The sequence below is a fragment of the Pimephales promelas genome, chromosome 10 (assembly GCF_988280905.1).
Source record: "Pimephales promelas chromosome 10, fPimPro1.hap1.1, whole genome shotgun sequence".
NCBI classification, from domain to species: domain Eukaryota; kingdom Metazoa; phylum Chordata; class Actinopteri; order Cypriniformes; family Leuciscidae; genus Pimephales; species Pimephales promelas.
Window position 1 is genome coordinate 3946898 of NC_142778.1, and position 19661 is coordinate 3966558.

At 36.9% G+C, this 19661-nt stretch overlaps 1 long non-coding RNA gene across 6 annotated transcripts; it reads left to right on the forward strand.

Annotated features, from left to right (window-relative positions):
• Positions 1-545: 545 nt before the first annotated feature.
• On the forward strand, positions 546-17976 carry LOC148977285 (uncharacterized). Of its 6 annotated transcripts, none has more exons than XR_016169833.1 (7): positions 1731-1835; positions 9574-9797; positions 14012-14104; positions 14195-14219; positions 14309-14372; positions 15206-17250; positions 17338-17976. It is a non-coding gene; the product is annotated as an uncharacterized LOC148977285 (long non-coding RNA). The 6 variants fall into 6 exon arrangements; XR_016169835.1 differs by having other exon boundaries at positions 15206-17092; positions 17442-17976; XR_016169831.1 differs by lacking the exon at positions 1731-1835 and adding an exon at positions 546-681 and having other exon boundaries at positions 15206-17976.
• The last annotated feature ends 1685 nt before the right edge of the window (positions 17977-19661 follow it).

Below are 19661 nucleotides of genomic sequence, written 5' to 3' on the forward strand. Positions count from 1 at the left end.
GAGATAGTAGCTCCAAAAGCACTTTTAATAAAGAAATGGCAGGATATGTGGGATAAGGATAAAAGTGGAAGGCAATATTATAGATTGCAAACATCTATTAATGCCCAGGGGGTGAATAGAAGTAACAGAAGAGAGGAGAGCGTTTTAACCAGGCTGAGATTTGACCATACAGGATTAAATAAAACATTGTTTTTAATGGGCAAAACTTTATCAGATAAATGTTTGGAATGCAGATCAAAGGAAGATGTAGAACATGTACTAATGCATTGTGAGAAATATAGAGATGAGAGGATAAGTCTTAAACAAAAGATAAATAAGGCAGGAAGAAAGTGGAACCTTAAAGGTTTATTAGGCACAACAGGAGATGGGGTAAAGGATACACAGAAAGCAGTTATACAATTTCTGAAAAACATAGGAATTTATAAGAGGATATAGGAATTTTTATTTTTTTATTTTTTATTTTTTTTAAATACAAAAGTAGTCCCAACGACTAACCCGTGTTACATACTCTGATACAGTAGGTGGCGGTATGCACCTTTAAAGTCATGGTTGCAATCTGCCATAAAACGAAGAAGAAGAAGAAGAAGACAGCACTTTTAAGAGGACCCACTGCATAAACAAGTGTTAAACGAAGTCCACAAAAGGATCTACAAAAAAACTGCCCACAGGTTGTAATTTAAGGTAATATATAGTAATTTATATGCACAATTGTCGCTATTTCCGTGTTGTTTAAAAAAAGGTTTATAGTCTACTATGCATTCAAGTTTAAACCCAACAAACGTATTATTCAATGCATTACTTATTATCATTTTAAGTAAATTTATTTATTTACTATATTTTCATGTCAATCTGTGTTCAGTTTGACCACGAAACATGCGCTGTCACTTATTTCCATAGCTTATTTCAGCGCCTGCAGCACAGCAGAAAGACTGGGTGCGGGAATGACATCCGACGTGTTTTTGTTCTTGATTCTTGGGGTTTCTACCTTAAACAATCTGGTTCACTCAGCTCGATCAGCTCCAACAGTTCCGGACAGATGCACTTTTATCATGGATAGATGCACTTGTATCATGGATAGATGCACTTTTATGGACTTTCAAAACAGAAGCAACGATTTACAGCCAATATAAAGCTTGGAAGGGCCAGGATGTTGTTTAATATAACTCTGACTGTTTTCATCTAAGAGAAGAATGTCATATTGCCCTACTTTTACATTCAGTACTCTATTCAGACTAAATTTCTGAAAGCGCTTGAAGTGCGTCTTGGACTCCTGTTGTTGGTGACGTTGATAGAGATCTGCAAGAATGATATGTACTCATGAGTATACCGCGGTGGTATACATTATCCAAACCACTAGAGGGAGCTCTTTCCAAGGTCTGCTCAAGAATGCGCGCAATATAGCAGTTAATGCAGAGACGAGCAGATAACACAGGCATAATTCTCGTTGTGTATGCATGAGACCAAGAAGACAATCTTCTGTTCGTTAACAGTTGTATTTTTATTCATTAATCTGACTTTGCATCCATGCATTTAATTGCCATTTTCTCGTGTGATTGTAATATATATCCCAGTAGTATTTTAAATGATATAGTTGATTCTATAAACAACTATATAAGAGATCATTTTTGTCTTTCTCCGGTGTGGTGAAGAGATGAGTCCCCCTGAAGAGATGGGGCTCCCTGCACTGGCGTAAAGCGAAACCGGAATTGTCCGACCGCACACTCACGGATCAGAAATCCAAAATGGCGGCCACGTGAAACTAGCATAGAGGCAACTAGTGGAGATGCTCCACTGATGATTGACTGTGTGTTGCTACTGTTATATCTTTTTTGCAGGTAAGATTACTTGTGTCTATTATAAGTCAAAGGGGTCTACGAACAGTTATGTTTAGTATTTGAGTATTTAGGATTTATGTTAAGTAAAGTAAGTTTTGAGCACGAAATTGTTATCACCCGTGGATAGAGCGTGATCAGAGACAACGCGGCAATGAAAGTTCGTTTGTGAAACGATAATTGGTAGATGCAATGGAGATGGAAAGATAGTATGCACAGTACTGTTGTTTAGAGGTTGTGTGAGATCGATGGGTAAAATAATAGTTTAAGTGACACGAGTTCAGTAACACGTGGAGTTCGCGGGTGTCCGCCATTTTGCGCAAGTTGCATGCAGCGGGGACATTAGAGTTCGGGCAACTAGGGCTGTAACGATACACCAAACCCACGATTCGGTTCGTATCACGATTTTTGACCCACGATTTGATTCGTATCGCGATTCTATCACGGGGGCTGGGGGTGAAAAATACATTTTGAGGTATTTTTATTAAATAACATTTGGAAAAACGTATAGAATCTGAACAGAGAAAAACAATAATAACTATGCAAATTATTAAACTAAACTAGGCAGTATAGGCTGCTGCTTTTGGGTTGTTTTCTGTGCTCCAACTATATATTTTTTATAAGGCTATACCCTTCTTGTTTTGAACTTCATGCATGTGTTCTGGGGAGAGCTAACCCTTCATCCGGTGGGAAGCCTAGTATTTCTTTTGGTTTGTACAGTGTAATTTACAGAATTATAAAAAAATATAGGCTATATTTTTGCTACCTAAATATTAAAGATGTTTTGTGTCGCGTCCATGTACGCGTGTGTATTTCCTTCATATTAAATATAAAATGCAAGTGTAGACTTATATTTTTCTAATGTGTGGACGTACTGGATTTTACCACTTAACTGTCACCGTCCCACAGGTGGGACGTTTGCCACTATATTTTTAAAACAATAATATCTTAGTAAATACTTTAAATAATATTGACAAACTATATATCATTTGAAAGCTTACAATCTCTAGTTTCCATATTTGGTGACTGATTTTCAAAATATATTACAGAGGAGCCATAATTTATCAATATAAAACAAGAATATTTTCATACTCATAAGGCGTGTTCAGACCTTTATTTTAAAATAGCAGTAAACATGAAAAATCATAAAAAATGGTAGATAACTCAGTTTGTTTTCATGCCAAAAGTTCAAAAGATAGAATCCATTCAATTATTTTGGAAAAAAAAGGTCTGAAAAGTTTGAAATATCAAGAAAAAAATAATAAATTCACCATTTGTGACGTGGCAGCTAGCTATGACTTGCATGCGTGTTCTTTGTATGTGTTTCTTAGAGGTTCAATTCATATCAAAATCTGCCAAACTTCCCATGCTACTTCTGAATAGGATCTCTACTTCAGAAATTGTATAAAAATTGTGAAAATAATGGTTCATATCACTCAAAAAACGAATGGAAATGCAGGCGCCCTTATATGGGCAGTAATGGAGTCTGATTGTGCCCTAGTGAAAAAGTTTGGTACTGCGCTCAAACAAAATCTTACTGAAAGCTCATTTTTTGAGATATCAACCTAAAATTTGAAACAAAACTTGTTCATATTTTTGGCTTTGATCTTTCTGACATTTTAGAGTAGCCCAGGTTTTGAAAATATATATTTTATGTAAAATATGAATAATTAATATTTTTACATTGTACATTTCCATAAACTCAAACTTCTATAACTTTTTTTCTGTTTCACTTTCTTAATTTATTTCACTTCTACAAAAATCTGCCAAATGTCTTCTTTAAAACAAGACCAATCATATGTCTATATTCCAAAGCATTCTTGAATTACAACCATTTAAGTTCGAAATGTGCATTTTCATGTCTATTCAAAAAAGGGGGGGTGACAGTTAACAGGTTAAGGGAGTAGGCTATGGATATAATATAAACAGAAGTGTCAATATATTGGTATTAAATGCATTTTCTGAGAATGTATTATTTTGATGGATTTCAGTTTTGGCTAATTTAACCTCAACTAGTTTTGTGGTGTAGGTCTACATATTTTATAATGTTAACTTCAAATAATATAAATAGTAATTTAAAGATAGCATTGGATCTGGACGGGAAAGATAACTGGGAGGTGGAAGGGGTGTATCGCGATTCTGCCTTCTCACATCGCGATACAGTATCGTGGACCTGAGTATCGCGATTTTGATTTTATATCGTATACCGTTACACCCTTAGCAACTCCACCCATTTGCATTAATCTTTCCATTGTTAGAAACCCAGTTATACAATTGAATGGTCGTGCAACGCTTTCTCCTGAGACGAGAGAAATCTGCTATTGACCTTTTTCACTTCCTCCTACAAAGACGCAAAATTCGTCATTTTATGTCATAGTAGGAGGAAGTATAAGAGAGGGGGATTTCTGGAAAAACTACAAGCACAAGATCTCACCCTTTCAAACCCACCCATAGGGGGTTGGCCCTAATGTGCTAACAGACCTATCACAGATCAGTGCCAGTGTCAGGGACGTGCACAGGAATTTTGAGGGGCAGTTGCTCTGACCTGAAAAAAGGGCACCCCCCTCCCCCCTCACGGGCTATATGAAGGAATATATTCAGTTGAATTTGTCCCCTTCCAAATTGCCTTATCTGGCCGTGTTTATGTCCAAACGCAATGCCTCATCTTATGGTCTTATAATTATTTATAAAGATTACAAAATGTCAGAGATGAGACAAATGAGCAAAAGAGTTCTTCATATTGTTGTTTATTGTTTTTTAAATTATTATGTATTTATTTGAAAATAAATAATCTGGATTGAATGGAAAAAACTCGAAAAAAATTAAAAAACGCTTAGATTTCGGGAAAAAATACAATTCTTTTTTTTTTTTTTTTTTGCCAATCCTGACCTCCCCTGGGGCCCTAAGCAAAATTCTGCTAAGGGGCCCTCTACCTGATCTGTGATGCCGTGAGCCACCATTTGCCATTGCCACTCAATACCCCCCAATACAATCCTCCCTCCTTTAAACAAAATAGTTAAAGAATAAGTACAATAATATAGAACAGAATGAGGTTCAAACAAACAATATTTACTGAATAAAGCGTTTTTATAGAATGTTAAGATAACAAGTGAATATTAACGTAAACATAAACAAGAAGAAAATAATAAAAGTACAACCCTGAACTTTGGCTTTTGGGATTAACTTTGGTTCTCTCTACAGCCTGGGTATTTTCGGAATCAGTAGCCTATGATTTTTATTTAATTTTTTTTTTTTATGCATGTTAAAGCAAATCTTGATTTATGGTTATTTACTGAGGGATTTGCATTCATATTGTCCAGAATGTCCATCTAATCATCATTTTAAATTCAATATAGCCTATAAATCAATAGTCAATCAATGTCAAATTGCCAATACATTGGTTTATATCTTGCATAATTAGTGCAGTTGTTTAGAGTTTTTAACTACACTGAGACTAGATAATCAGTGTCTTTATAATGTGTACTTTGATTGGGAGTGCCATCATTCACGTATTGTACAGTATTTCTCTGGTCTCCACATTTCTGCTTGAAAAATGCGAGTTTCATTTCGTGCACGCGCATATGAACGCAACACACGTGACGCGGTTATGTTTTCCGAGCTGCAGTAAACAAACACTGTTGTTGCACTTTGTCGTTTATCAAAAACAAAACGTAATAAATAATGGTATTTTACCCTCACTTTTGTCAGGCAAAAAGTAATGCAAGAGATGCACTGCCTGCCCAGACAAACCATCAAACTTTGCTGACACTAGAGAGGAGAGAACACAAGTTTACCTGACTGCTGTTTCCGCAATTCACTCTCATGTTTTTCTTCTTCCTCTTTTCGTGACGAGAACGATAGTTTCGCTTCATTTTGTCATGGACTTCGTACACATTAATTAGCGCGCGACACGAGATGGAGGCGCGGCCTGAGTAATTTGCGGTGCCTTACCATACGGTCGCGTGCAGTCTATGGTCTCGTGGAAACAGTTTGACTTTCTATTTTTTTTTTTTTTTTTTTTGGAAGTGAATGAGGCTTTGCGATTTTTATATTATTTTTTTGTCTAGGCCTACGTGAAATTCTACATCCATTGTACGATTTTTTTTTCCTCAGAAGGGCAACCTGAGTCAAGAAGGGCATATGGGCAGTTGCCCGGGCAACCTGAGCAACCCCCCTGTGCACGTCCCTGGCCAGTGTGTCTGATTTCACCGCAGAAATGTTTTGAAAATATGGACGAAAGTACTGAATACGCAGACGGATGCATTATGTAGGATTGGCATTACACATCTTTTTTGGAAGCTAAGCTAGCAGGCTGTTGTCCTGTGGAGAAAGCTGAGTTATAGCTTTAGGTGTTGCCATCCTCTTTTTCCCGGATATGTCCGGCCATCGATGTCCGGGATTCAGCTTTTGCTTTCTGCAGTTACAGCTTTTGTTTTAATCTAACTGAATTCATTCTGATTGCTGAATCTGAATGTAGTGTTAACATGAACGCTAAACAAGTGATCGGTTGATGTGGGTTTTAACATTGCTAAGAAAATTCCCGCTCCTCCGTGAGAGATACAAGGCCAGTAACTTGCGTCTCAGTTGCAGCTTATCGGTAATCACGCCACCACCCTCGTGTCATTCTCCACACGGCTTTTACTCGTCCCGCTCGCCACAGTAAACATGGTGAATGACGACTGTACAACGCAAAAGCCGAATCCCGGACATATTGGGCGATCTCGAAACGCATTTTCAGGCAGACGCATCACGGAGACTCACTAGCCTAGACTTGTTGTTTACCTACTGTGCGTTTACCGATAGGCGTGGCCTCCTAGGGCAGCAAAGCAAGTGCATTCTGGGAGTTGTTGTTTTTCATCCACATAAGCCAAAAATACATTTTCTGTCTTTTCTCAGTCTAGAAAGCTCTAAATTCAAAAATAATTTCACATTTCTTCTACATAAATTACCCATTTTAAATACACATTCATCTTTCCAGAGGTGGAATGACCCTTTAAGGGAAACTCAAACGAAGTGATTTGCTCGATAATGGTATAAAAGAGTTGTGAAATGTGACATACAGTAAGAGAACATTAAAGTGAAATGTGTTATTTAGAGTAAACAAGTCATGCTGAGAAAGAGAATGTATGTACTTTGGAAAGTGTTTAACAGACAAAGGGAAATGTATAGGTTCAAATTAAGTTTAACAAGGGTTATTATTTGTTATTTTTGATATGGGGGCGAGATATACTGTACGTTCACATGTTTGATTTGCAAACTGTATGTTCAAATGAATGTTAATTTAGGTTAGTGAGCAACAGTGAATGTTATAATGAGCAATTATTAAATGTCATACTGAATGTGAGAATGCGCACAATATAGCAGTTAAAGGGTTAGTTCACCCAAAAATGAAAATTCTGTCAGTATTTACTCACCCTCATGTTGTTCCAACCCCGTAAGACCTTCGTTCATCTTCGGAACACAAATTAAGATATTTAAGATATTAAGATCGCTCCTGCATACAGTCCATAGGCTTCTTGAGGGACTGGCTCTTGCTGTCCTCGAAAAGTCATTAAAGACATCGTTAAAATAGTCCAAGTGACTACAGGGGCTCAATCTTAAGTTTATCAAACGACGAGAACACTTTTGTGCGCAAAAAAACAACAAAAATAACGACTTTATTTCAACTATTCGTTTATTTCTCCCTCTGCGTGAGTCAGGTTACTAGTTTAATAGCGTAAGCTTCTGTTATTGCACGTCACACGCATCACACACACATGACCAGCGTCAGCCAATAGTGAGCCTACGTGTGACGTAGCTCTACGCAATCACACTACGTTAACTGACTTACAGGCTCATGGAGAAGGAAGTGAATAGTTGAAATAAAGTCGTTATTTTTGTTGTTTTTTTGCGCACAAAAGTGTTCTCGTCGTTTGATAAACTTAAGATTGAGCCCCTGTAGTCACTTGGACTATTTTAACGATGTCTTTAATGACTTTTCGAGGACAGCAAGAGCCAGTCCCTCAAGAAGCCTATGGACTAGTATGCAGGAGTGATCTTAATATCTTAAATATCTTAATTTGTGTTCCGAAGATGAACAAAGGTCTTACGGGGTTGGAACAACATGAGGGTGAGTAAATACTGACAGAATTTTCATTTTTGGGTGAACTAACCCTTTAATGCAGAGACGAGCAGATAACACACCCTCAATTTGGTCCACTGATGATTGACTGTGTACTGTTAAATCTTGTCTTGCAGGATTGCATGCAAAGCCCCAATATAAAATGTGTTGCACCAGAAACGACGTCTGCTCCTTTCTAGATGTTTAACATGGTTGTAGAAAATTAACTATTCATATCGGCGAATTACAATGTTTGATAAAGATGGGTTTCATTAGTCTTTATGTTCCTGCAATTTTACTGTATCATTTGAGAAATAATATTTTAACATTAGACCACTTTTATTCTTTCAGTATACAGTCTGTAACAATCTGTTTCTAGCAGCAAAATGTCAGTGCATTTTAAAATGTCAGTGCCATTGTTTTGTCTCAAGATGCACATTAGTAATGTTTTTTTGTTTTGTTTTTTGAAGGACCACACTTGCGGTCTTTGCTCTTGTGTACTTGCACGATGTAGGTATTTCCTGCATTTAGCCCAAGTGTTCAAGTAGGTGTGATGACTAGAACTTTTGATTACCCAATGGGACACACTTATAGTGACACAAAAATGCAAGTGTTTACAGAGCTTTATTTAAATTTTCAATGTCTGGTTAGTAGTCCCAATGTAACAAAAGGCATAAAAAATATGGTGCTTTTAAGTGATTTTTTTAAGTGATTTAAAAAGCAGCCGCAAATGTACAAAATACACATACCATACTCATCTTTGCAACATTATAATGACACTTTAACAATGTGTTTTTCTACCAAATTACATGTAAAATGTAGTTCATTTAACTTCCAGTGGAATGTTTTCCTCATCATCTTGTGATTTCAGTGCATGTGAGTTCCCGCACCTAATGCATGATAGGATGCGCTCCAATGCGGTATTCAAGATAGTGTACATTTAGTGTGTGTTCAGGGCATTGCGTGGATAGTAACAATCGGTTTTGAGTGTAGTTCACCCAAAATGAAAATTACTGTATGCAAAAAAATTCAAGTTGATAGAGTTTTAGTGTCGGTGGTACTACATTAAACTACTGTATTATGTTGAGTATAATAAAGCAATGAGGGGATATTTGTCAGTCCTGATAATGCCAAATGTCCTATGTTACCAATAAAATTGCAAGCATATTCATCTAAATATAATTCTGTATTATTTTCAGCTTCAGAATCATGAATTCTTTTTATTCCGGTGTCTGTGGTCCTGTGCATTGGTTTCCCAGCACCAAGTCCAAACCTTTTCCTTTCCACTCCCAATGTAATACCAAATTTAGCATTTTAGTCAACAGTAATTTCTTTGTTTACCTTTTACCATATGTCTTGCAGTATCGCAATATCATTCGATATTCGGAGTTCACTATTATGATATATCGAATCCTAACATGAGGGTTTCGTTACACCCCTAGCCCAAAAGCTACTTAAATGCCCTAATTGAACAAAGGCCTATTCCTGGCTTAATCCAAGCCCTGTCTGTGAAATCAGACCTTTTGAGATTAATTAACTTAAAAGTTACTTTACTAGATAGAAAAGGTGGGCATAAACATTTAAAATGTGTAAATTAGTATAAAAAAACCTCAGTATGTGTTTTCTTATTGATTTTGCCAGATCTCCTCCTTCAGTGATGCTCCTCCTCCTCCTCCAGTGAAACTCCTCCTTCAGTGAAGCTCCCCTCACTGCAGTTCACCAAACGCTGGAATATTCCCCTCAGCTACAAGTGAAGACGAGCATCAAACCATCAGGAAGAGCTAACACAAACAGAGTTTATTGAAGGACACTGAGAACATGAGATCCAGAACACTGCAGAATGAAACATACTGAAGAACAAAGAGGTTGGTGTTAATTCTTGATTCTTTATTAAAGGCACAGTATGTAAGTTTCGCCACTAGAAGTCGCTTATTCTAAACAAAGGCATAGCTTAGTCAAAGGCATAGTTACCACTCCCAGGCCATGCTTCCATCCCACAAACCCACTATTTGTCCAATAACCCACTATATTTTTTAAAGTTTTTCCGCAGTTCATGCAATAAGCTGCAATTGGACGCGATCCCACCGGCAATCTATTGAATGGGGATTGGGGTAGTGTTTTTTTTTGGACATTTTAATTAAAGTTCCTGTCATGATAAAAACTATTTTACTGCACTCAGCTAGGGCCCCTGAGTCCGTAGCACCAATCGCCGTCCCATAATTCCACCGTCCACGAACCCAATGGCATAAATGCTACGTGGGATCTCAATATCTCAGCTCTGGAAGGGTCTAGAACCTCCATTTTTGCACTCAGATCTAAATCCCATGGCCCTCTATCAGAATCCAGAGTTTCAAGAAGATTGGAGAAACTTATTTTTTCGCACCGAAGAAAAAACGACAGGGGTACCACTGTCGTTTTTTTTTTTTTGGAGTCGAAATTTTTAGTTTCTCTGATCTTCTTGAAACTCTGGATTCTGATAGAGGGCCATGGGATTTAGACCTGAGTGCAAAAATGGAGGTTCTAGACCCTTCCAGTGCTGACATATTGAGATATTTATAATGGCATAAATGCTAAGTGGGATCTCAATATCTCAGCTCTGGAAGGGTCTAGAGCCTCCATTTTTGCGTTCAGGTCTAAGTCCCATGGCCCTCTATCAGAATCCAGAGTTTCAAGAAGAGAAACTTATTCTTTCGCACCAAAAAAAACCCACAGGGGTACCACTGTCGTTTTTTTTGGGTCGAAATTTTGAGTTGCTCTGATATAGGCAAGGTCTGCTCTCTCCCACGCACGTTTACAGCTTTACCGTTAACCGTTTTATACCTCGACGGTTTATTTGCCAGGAGTTATTGTTCGGCTTAAGCAAAATGTGGGTTTCTATTATACTCCAGCGGCAAAGCACAGCTAAAGCCTTTAATATCCATTTATGAAGATATTCATTTCATATTCAGCGAAATTCATGAGGTAGAAAATAGGGCTGAACGATTAATTGCATTTGCGATAAAATCGCGATATGATGAAACGAGAGCAAGAGCTGCGATTACACTGGTCACGTGACACGCGAGAGAAAAGCAGTCTGCAAGAAAAAGCATCAACTTGCCACGCTACGCGGTTTGGTGTTCAGAAAAGAACAGTTTATTTTTAATTAGGGGTGGGGAAAAAAATCGATTCTCGATGCATCGCGATGCGGACGTGGACGATCCTGAATCGATTCACAAATGTCCAAAAATCGATTTCAAAAAATTTTTTTTTGATATGTATATAATAACGTAATATTGACGGAACGCGAAAGACGGAACTCTGAAGCGCGGAAGTGCAGTGACGGGACCGTCTGTGGCGTGCACATAACAGAGATGAGATGGAACGCGAGATCCAAACACTTTCCTTGTTAGGTTAAAAGCTGACGTGTGGAAATATTTTGGCTTCTGAAGTTGAAGGGGAAAAGGAGCTGCACTAGTTGTACGCTTTGTGGAATAAAACCAACGACGGAAACACGACAAATATGATAAGCCATATGACACCTTTCCAGCCAGAGGAGGAAAAACACTCGGCTGCACCAGTCGTTATATTATTTATTTACTACAAGTTTGCTCCTAGTTCAAGCACAAATTTATTTTCCTGGTCGTTCTTTGTAATGTTAATAAAATATATTGTGCATTAATTCTTTATAGGTCATTAATTTGTACTTTTAAAGCAAATTATTTATAGTCACACACAAAAGATTCAGATAATCGATTTTGTAACATTATAAATGTCTTGTACTTTAACTTTTGATCAACTTAATTTATCCTTGATGGATAAAAGTATAAATTTCTTTTTTCTTTTGCCCAAAAAATTTAATAAAAATTCTTACCGACTCCAAACATTTGAACGGTATTGTTTAATGTTACAAAAGCTTTCTATTTTAGATAAATGCTGTTCTTTTGAATTTCTAGGTGATTCTCTGAATCGGGTGCCCTTCAAGTCCCCCAAACTTGCTTCAAATATTTTCAATTGAAGGAAATCACAAAATACATTTTAATGCTGTCAATTAATAGAACCAGGTGCATTTGCATTATAATTCAACAGAATTGCTTTTGAAAAAAAATTTAAAGTTAATAAATGTAAAGATAATGAGTTGCCTAAGTAGTAGACAACAAGCATGTTTGCATGTCCCCACTAACCATCATTATATTTTCAATGAATATCAAACAAATAAAAAGTGCAATTAATACCAAAATGTTGCTGCTGCTAATATAATCATATGTTGATCTAGTGTATTTTCGTTTACTGTTGTGAAATGGAAAATCAATAATCGGTAATCGACAATCGTTAATAATCGAAAATCGACTGTAATCGAATCGGGACTTCAATAATCGTAATCGAATCGAATCGGGAAATCAGACAGATTAACCACCCCTATTTTTAATGTATGTGATATTGTGTTATTTATTCTCTCCTCAACAATCCTGGATCGATTCAGAGAATTTCAGAATCGAGTCTGAGCTTAGTTTTTAAACACAGATGCGTGATGACGCTGCGCGTGCTTTAGAAACAAACCGTTCTGCTTGCTTCTATTTTCTCGCTCTCTCGCTCTCTCTCTTCCTCACTCACACACGCGACACCGCTCGAACCTTCCGAAACATAGTAGCATTATTTCATAAAGTTCGGGATTGAACCGAATTACAAGGACATTCGCGGGCTTCATTGAACAGGTTTTGCCGCTTTGCTTGATGTTGTAACGTTACACTTGCAGTGCGCGTTCTCTCCCGTGGGAATTTTCTTTACAAATGCTTCACAGAGGCATTATTTATGTCTTTTGGAATGCAGTTGGCTTATATATTAAAACTATGAAAATCACTGAGAAGGCTGATTTCATTTTAAAATACTAACGCGTGCTTTGTGAAGAGCGCTCGTGCACGCGGCCGTAAGCGACTCATTGGTTAAATGTACTTGCATGTCAAAATGCTTTTATGACGCGAAATTAATGTAAACACGGTCAGTTATATCTTAAACCAACAGGACAAACCACATTTACAATTTCAAAAGAGATATATGCATTAGTGTGAATGCAGCTTATCATATCTAAACTGAGGGGAAATCATTCCAGCTCTTGAATGAAAAACATTCAGACAGCCTACTTTTAAATACTGAGACCACTCTTTGTTAATTGCTTGTAATGCTTTTTTTGTTTCTCTTTATTTACTAGCTTTTATATTTTGAAGCTATATTATTTTATATAGCCTATTTAAAATTCTTAACATGTAATTGGTTTAATTAAATGTTTTTTATTTTTTAAAGTATGTGTTTTTACACAAGTAATTAAATACATATTTTAAGAGTTATTAAGATTAATTAATTAGATCGGATCATGAGCTATCTAAAGATTCCCATCTCTACTGTACAATGATTTATTGCTTGTCTTTGTCGACTAATACAGAAGGTAAAGAACTTTTTTTTAAATCGCATATTAAATCGCAATCGCAATATTGGTTAAAAAAAATCGCAATTAGATTATTTTTCAAAATCGTTCAGCCATAGTAGAAAATGTTATTATAGAGCCCATGAAAGCCAAAATGAGCCAATTGAGAAAGAAAGTTTGCATGTGCCTTCTGTGAGCACTGTCTCTCCAACCAAATGCCAAAAGTATTTTTTTCCAAAAGGAAGTCTACTGTTTTCATGACCATTGTCTTTTCACACAAAATGACTTGATTATCAGAAAACCTGATAAGCAAAGCCCAACTCATGCCATAGGTTGCAGTGTAGGGCTGCATTTTCATACCTGTAGGTCATTTTCTGTGTTCTGAAGCACGGATTTAATTTTTTACTCGTTCGGTTTGCTTTCACAAGGCAACATTTCAAAGCGTACCAAAATGTGTTTATGCTAGCCACATGTATAAAACGATCCTCTTATTGGTCAGAGTTCAACCAAAGAGTATAGAAGAACAAGAAGCAAAACTCTGATGATTTTTTGGTAAAAGCCACTAGGTGGCGCTTCAGGAGCGGGGCCGCCATTTTGGGGTGAAAATTCCAACTGGAGTTACTGGACAACAGCATAGATAACAGTTTTTTGAGGTAGTTTTTTCTTCTAATTTTTCCCAAGCGGCAAAATTCTAATCTGAAAAATGAAGCCTACCCGGAAGTGGGAAAAACTGCAATCCATCGAAAATCCGCTAGAGGCCGGTCCCAAAAGGGGGTGAATATCCATAGACCTCACATTAAAATGTCCGTTTTCACAGCATCAATTCATATGTTTACAGTTTGACTTTTATTGTATTTTTGATAGGTTCTGAGTGCCTGACAACTGTGAGGTGAGTGAATTTTTTTCTAACTCGTTAGTTTAGATCGTATTTAGATATAAAATGTATGAAAAATAAGGGCGGTTAACTTTGATTGACAGCTGATAACGGGCTGCGCTGAGTGGAATTGGACGTCTTGGCCATGATCTGACACGACGCATCTCTGTATCCTTTCTGAAACATTTGTATTTCTGAACATTTGTATTTTGTATTTCTCAAGATTTTCTAATATGGTGCCGCCCATACCCCCCATAAACAGCCTCAAACCTGTTCTTCAGAAAGTCTATGAGTGACGTCACAGACGCTTTGTCCATATTTTTTACAGTCTATGGTATTTCCATTGTATGCAACTTTACACATTTACTACTTATATTAGTTACCAACTCCATTAGGCCTGAAATATATTTTGTACGTTTTAATCCCCTGGATCATGCTACAAACATGATGATCATTGATGCGCTGTGTCCGTTATCCTATAACTTTAATTGCCACTTTGAACAGTTTTTTTTACATAGTTTTGTTTTAACGGTCAATGTAAGATAATACTGCAAAATACTTGTGTTGCAATGGAGCGTTCACTTCTTGTCAATATACGTTCTTTGGTTCAACCGTTTTCATTCCTCAAGATGGACAGAGATAATCGCTCCGCTGGCTTTGTTTATTCGAATGTAGCCTTGATTCCTGCTCTGACTGATAAATTAAATATTAAAAAATATATTACATTTATGAAGCAAGTTAGGCTTCGTCAAGACAGCATTCTTGCAACACGGAATCCTGCACACGTTTCTCTTATGAACTGTCTGAGATTCATTCTTTGGTAACGCGTTACTTGAAGGGGTATGCATAAGACTAACATGATGTATGTTATGAATATGAAGGAAGGTTTATGCATGTTTGTGACAACTGTCATTAAGTGTCTTTTGCTCAGTTATGAAAGTTTTAATGCAAATATGACATTGTTTGAGATGTCTTTGTTATGACACCTTGACATTACCAAGCAGGGATGGAAATCAACTCTTTTGTCCACCGGCGGCCACTGTGGATTTCTAAATCGACCAGCCACTCGACGTTTTTACGAGCCACTTTCTTGTTTTTAACCGACAATGTGTAACTGGTTACACTTTACAATAAGGTTCATTAGTTAATGTATTTACTAACGTGCACTAACCATGAGCAATACATTTGTTACTGCATTTGTTCATCTTTGTTAATGTTAGTTCATGAAAACACAGCTGTTCATGTTAGTTCACGGTGAATTAACTAATGTTAACAAGATTTTAATCAAGTATTAGTAAATGTTGAAAATAACATTAACAAAGATTAACAAATGCTGTATATGTGCTATTCATTATTAGTTCATATTAACTAATGTAGTTAACTAATGTTAACTAACGAACCTTATTGTAAAGTGTTACCGTGTAACTGCATGTGAAAGTTAATGTGTATCTACATGTGAGTTAATGTGTAACTGCATGTGAGTTAATGTGTAACTGCATGTGAGAGTTAATGTGTAACTGCTTGTGAAAGTTAATGAGTAACTGCATGTGAAAGTTAATGTGTAACTGCATGTAAAAGTTATTTAGTAACTGCTGTGAAAGTCGATGTGTAACTGCAGTGAAAGTCTATGTGTAACTACAGGTGAAAGTCGGTGAGTAAAGTGCATGTTACTGTTGATGAGTATCTGCAGATGAAGTTTATGAGTAGCTGCAAGTGGAAGTTAATGTGTAACTGCTGGTGAAAGTTATTGAGTAAATGCTTGCGAAAGTCATATGTGTAACTGCGTGTGATAATTAATGTGTAACTGCATATGAAAGTACGAGTAACTTGAGGTGAAAGTATGAGTAACTTGCAAGCGAAGTTAACGTGTAACTGCAGTGAAATGGTGAGTAGCTGTACGTGAAGTTAATGAGTAACTTGCAAGCGAAGTTAATGAGTAGCTGCATGCGAAAGGCAACGAGTAACTGCAGTGAAAGTTAATGTGTAACTGCAGTGAAAATCGATATGTAACTGCATCGGAAAATGTCCAGTAGCTGCATGCGAAAGGTAACGAGTAGCTGCATGTGAAAGATATGAGTACTTGCATGTGAAAGACGAGTAGCAAGCATGTGAAAGATAATGAGTAACTGCAAGCGAAGTTAACCGGTAACTGCATGTAAAAGTCTATGTGTAACTGCATGAGAAAGTTGATGTGGAACTGCATCTGAAAGTTGATGAGTAATTTGTAAGCGAAGTTTATGAGTAGCTGCATGTGAAATGATAAGTAACTGCACGTGAAGTTAATGAGTAACTTGCAAGCGAAAATAATGAGTAACGGCATGCGAAAGGCGACGAGTAACTGCTTGTGAAAGTTGATGTGTAACTGCAAGTGAAAGCTAATGTGTAACTGCTGGTGAAAATCGATAGGTAACTGCGTGAGAAAGTTGTTGAGTAATTGCAAGCGAAAGTTAACGAGTAGCTTCATGTGAAAGTTAACAAGTACCTGCCTGTGAAAAATGATGAGTACCTGCATGTGAAATGACGAGTAACAGCATGCGAACGATAATGAGTAACTGTATGTGAAAGTTAATGTGTAACTGCATGTGAAAGTTAATGAGTAACTTTATGTGAAAGTTAATACTGGTAGGTTGGTTTGTGTAACTATGTGAAAGTTAATACTGATAGGTTGGTTTATGTGTAACTATGTGAAAGTTAATACTGATAGGTAGGTAAATGTGTAACTGTAAGTGAAAGTTAATACTGGTAGGTAGGTTAATGTGTAACTGCATGTGAAAGTTAATACTTATAGGTAGGTAGGTAGGTTAATGTGTAACTGTATGTGAAAGTTAATACTGGTAGGTAGGTAGGTAGGTTAATGTGTAACTGCATGTGAAAGTTAATACTTATAGGTAGGTAGGTTGGTTAATGTGTAACTGTATGTGAAAGTTAATACTGGTAGGTAGGTAGGTAGGTTAATGTGTAACTGCATATGAAAGTTAATACTGGTAGGTAGGTAGGTAGGTTGGTTAATGTGTAACTGCATGTGAAAGTTAATACTTGTAGGTAGGTTGGTTAATGTGTAACTGTATGTGAAAGTTAATACAGTAGGTAGGTAGGTTAATGTGTAACTGCATGTGAAAGTTAATACTTGTAGGTAGGTAGGTTAATGTGTAACTGGATGTGAAAGTTAATACTTATAGGTAGGTAGGTTGGTTAATGTGTAACTGCATGTGAAAGTTAATACTTGTAGGTAGGTAGGTAGGTTAATGTGTAACTGGATGTGAAAGTTAATACTTGTTGGTAGGTAGGTTGGTTAATGTGTAACTGCATATGAAAGTTAATACTTATAGGTAGGTAGGTTGGTTAATGTGTAACTGCATGTGAAAGTTAATACTTGTAGGTAGGTAGGTTGGTTAATGTGTAACTGCATGTGAAAGTTAATACTTATAGGTAGGTAGGTTGGTTAATGTGTAACTGCATGTGAAAGTTAATACTTGTAGGTAGGTAGGTAGGTTAATGTGTAACTGTATGTGAAAGTTAATACAGTAGGTAGGTAGGTTAATGTGTAACTGCATGTGAAAGTTAATACTTGTAGGTAGGTAGGTTAATGTGTAACTGCATGTGAAAGTTAATACAGTAGGTAGGTTGGTTAATGTGTAACTGCATGTGAAAGTTAATACTGGTAGGTTGGTTTATGTGTAACTATGTGAACGTTAATACTAGTTGGTAGGTATGTTTGTTAATGTGTAATGTGGGATCATATTATAAAATAAATGTTTTTTTTTCCAAAACACGTTGGCCACAATTACTCATACCCTTTTATTAAATACCTTTTTGCAATATCTTTTTGCCAAGATAACTGCTCTGAGTTTTCTGCTATAATGCCTGATGTGTTTGGACAACACCTGACCTGAGATCAGAGACCATTCCTCCATACAGACTCTCCAGATCCTTCAGATTCCCAGATCCATGTTTGTGCTTCTTCTCTTCAGTTCGGACCACTCATTTTCTATAGGGTTCTGGGACCGTCATGGCAGAAGCTTCATTTTGTGCTCCCTAACAAATTTTTGTGTTGATTTTGATGTTTGTCTTGGATCGTTGTCCAGATGGCAGATCCAACCATGGCCCATAATAAGATTTCTAGCAGAAGGTGTCAGGTTTTGATTTTTTATCTGTTGATATTTAATAGAATCCACAATGCCATGTGTCTGAATAAGAAGTCCAGGTCCTCCTGCTGAAAAATAGGTCCCCAACATTAAAGATCCAATGGTTTATTAAATTGTACACATGGTACTTTTTATCCTCATGTCCACCAAACTATTTAGTGTGCTTACTGCCAAAAAGCTCTTTTTTTAGTCTCATCTGACCACAGAACCCTGTGCCGTTTGAAGATCCAGTCGTGTCTGACACCTGAATATGCTGGAGTTTGTTTTTGGAGGAGTGAAGAGGATCTTTCATGAAACCCTTTCAAACAACATGTGGGGATGTATGGGTTTGATTTTTTTTTTTTTTTTTAAAGCTGGTAGGTAGGTTAATGTGTAACTGCATGTGAAAGTTAATACTGGTAGGTAGGTAAGGCAAGTTTATTTATATAGCACATTTCATACACAATGGCAATTCAAAGTGCTTTACATAGAAAAAATTAAAATAATCAAAAGAAATCAGAATAATTAGAACAGTTTAGAATAAAACATATGAAAAATAAAAATAATTATAAAAATAAAATACAGTAAATTATGAAAACAATTTAGAATCAAAAATAAAACGAAGTACAGTAACAGTCGGACGAACAGTGGCAAAATGTACAGCTAAACAGATGTGTTTTGAGCCTGGATTTAAATGTGACTACTGTAGGAGCTCACCTGATCTCTTCTGGAAGCTGGTTCCAGTGGCGGCTGCTGGCATAATAGCTAAAAGCAGAATCTCCATGCTTAGAGTGAACCCTTGGTGTTTCTAGCTGATGTGAGTGATCTAGGTAGGTAGGTTTGAATAAGCATAAAAAAATGATTTGTGTGCTATCAACATTTCCATTAGTTTTTAAAGGGCCTACTAGGCTGTTTTTATTTTGCAGCTCTCCTACAACAGGTTTACATTAACCCAATGTCAAAAGCACCATTTTACTCATGCTGCACATCACTTCATTTCTCAAAGAGTCTGAAAACATTTGGACCATCCCAAAAGGGATGAAAATTATAGTTTGGGGGGTTAGTAAAAATAATAATTAGTAATGGAGTTGGCTACACAGATTTGTGTTCACTTCAGTAGTGATAATTCAGTGCGTTCATCTGAGTCACATTGATCTGTCACTGCTCATCAGAAGCGGAGTGGCAATCGGGAGAGTCGGGAGTTTTCCCGGTGGGCCGGTGTTCTGACACCGGTAGTGTTTCGAAGCCGCGAGGGCCGGGCCGGCCCGGTCTGATAAAATGTATTTATTGGAAGTTCGCCATGGCCCAAGCTAAGGGAAGAAAACATTTTTTT